The following is a 2409-nucleotide window of genomic DNA, read 5'->3' on the forward strand; positions in this document are numbered from 1 at the left end:
TATATATAATAATAGTAATAATAATAATAAATATCTAAATAAATATCTAGATATTTTTATAAAAATCACCATTACGCATGTCACCTTACATCACAAACCACTTTTTCAAAAAAGTATCTACTCTCGCCATAATTCAATGGGCAGATAAATTTTTCTGAAAAATGCTGTATCTCAGAAATTTTTTTCTTCGACAAAAGATTCACCGCAATTAAATAAAATTATTCATCGAAGAATAATTTTAATCGGGTCTCCAAAAAGATATTTTTGGCATTTAACTCACAAAATGCCATAAAATTGGCTAAAAAGCCTCAGAAATTCAACACAAAATTCCCCAAAATACATAAATTAGAATTTAAAATTAAGGGTCTTACAAAGTTGATGTGAAGAGGACGGAACATACTGATAATTATGAAAATATTGTTGTTGCTGAAACATTGGCTGATGTTGTTGCTGGAAGGCAGAGTTCGGAGGATCCTGGTGTTGCTGTTGGAAATTTGGAGGCGGTTGCTGCTGTTGGGAGTATTGAGAGTAATTTTGTTGGTGCTCGAATAGTGGTTGTTGATGCAAGTATTGAGGCCGAGACGGGAACTGCTGATGAAACACATGAGGAAATGAAAATTGTTGTTGTTGAAATTGTTGTTGCTGCTGAAACTGCTGCTGCTGCTCTTGAAACTTTTGTTTCCATTCCTCATTCAATTTATCAATTGTGGCTTGTATCAGGTGTTGTGTCCTTTCTTCTTGCTCACTTGCCCATTACTTCTTTAACTGGTCAAGATTATCTATCGACGGACGATGAGATCGATCCGTACTAACATAAGAAGAAGACGTCTCAGTCTGAATATAGCCGGTTGGACCTTTCACAAAGGTTGATGATAAACTACCGGCATCCAGCACACGCCCTTTGTACTTGCCACCACTGATGTTCATAAAACTTGCGGTCTTATATTGTTTCCGCTGCACTGGACCAGCTCGCTGAGCAGGAGGAAGACTAACTTGATGATCATCCCATTCTTTCATGACTTGTTGAAGTTGTTCCTATATTAAAAATAAATAATAAAAATAGTTAATAATTAATATATAATAATTTAGAGGTCTAATTAATATATAATAATTACCTAAATCATTTTTAATAATTCATCAGTATACTCATTTGTTTCAGGATTAACATGAAGATAACGATGTATCTGTGCCTGAGTGACCTCCCTTCCAAGTTGCTTTTCCTAAAATATTAAATTAATGTCAAGTTTATAAGTTGGTGAAATGTGATGATTAATTGAATATAAATTAATAGATATATATATTATAAATAGTAATTAATTACCATATAATATTTAATTTCTCCAGCAGACATAGAACCTCCCTTATGAGTACTGGTACCTCTCTCAGATGCTCTATTAATCTTTGCTTTTTCTCTCTTCTGTTTGTAAGCATATGTGTTCCATTTCCTCCATAAAGCAGTCCAAACATTTTCACCAATCCAATTAGGCCGTCTTTCCTCACCCTTATTACGTGCGTAAGCCAACATAGATGAGAGACTCTTTGAAAAGCGATGGTCAAAAGAAGTCAAAACTGCAGCATCATGCTCTCTTTTCCAAGTACATTTAGTCTGTTGTTTGTTTAAATTTAAAAAATATTAAAATTATAATTCAATTAAGCAATCAAATGTATATATAATTAGTAATTAAATAAATTAATCTAATCAGTTACTTTGAAACAATTTAAAATTGATCAACTTCACTAAATTGAGGTGTCTAATCCTCTTTTATCTCATCCCAAGACAACCATGGTCTTTTATATTTATCTTGTATGACTTCAGCAATTGCCTTTGCAGATGATTTAAAAGGAAGATATTTTCAAAGTTTACATGCAAATTAAATATAAAAATGAATTAATAAAATAATGTAACATGCAATAATGAAATATTTAACAATCATAATTAATTAATCAATCATAGTTTACATACCCATCTCCTTCTGGAATGATGACAATGCGGTTGTAGCAATCAACACATTCGGGTTCCATTATTTCGTCTATGGTATAAGGCTCTACTGGGACCTCCAGATATAGAGGAATAGCTCCACCACTAGTACCAATGGTCGGCATCAGCATGAAAGATGTGTCATTAACAACACGTGGTTTAGCAACTTTTTTCTTACCACGTGATGTTTTGGATATTCCTCGTATTGCCATCCTTCCTGTTCCTCCTGATCCTTCTAAACCTCCTGATCCACTTACTCCCGACGCTGAAGCCATGTCTATATATATATATAGACATGGCTTCAGTGTCGGGAGTAAGTGGACCAGGATATATATAGACATGGCTTCAGTGTCGGGAGTAAGTGGATCAGGAGGTTTAGAAGGATCAGGAGGAACAGGAAGGATGGCAATACGAGGAATATCCAAAACATC

At 34.1% G+C, this 2409-nt stretch overlaps 1 long non-coding RNA gene across 1 annotated transcript; it reads right to left on the reverse strand.

Moving 5' to 3' along the window:
* Positions 1-432: 432 nt before the first annotated feature.
* Positions 433-1600, reverse strand: LOC140919250 (uncharacterized). The gene is made up of 3 exons (XR_012161841.1): positions 1322-1600; positions 1116-1220; positions 433-1035 (listed from the first exon to the last, which is right to left on the reverse strand). It is a non-coding gene; the product is annotated as an uncharacterized lncRNA (long non-coding RNA).
* Positions 1601-2409: the final 809 nt, after the last annotated feature.

The sequence above is a fragment of the Cicer arietinum genome, chromosome 2, assembly GCF_000331145.2.
Source record: "Cicer arietinum cultivar CDC Frontier isolate Library 1 chromosome 2, Cicar.CDCFrontier_v2.0, whole genome shotgun sequence".
In the NCBI taxonomy this organism is placed as follows: Eukaryota; Viridiplantae; Streptophyta; class Magnoliopsida; order Fabales; family Fabaceae; genus Cicer; species Cicer arietinum.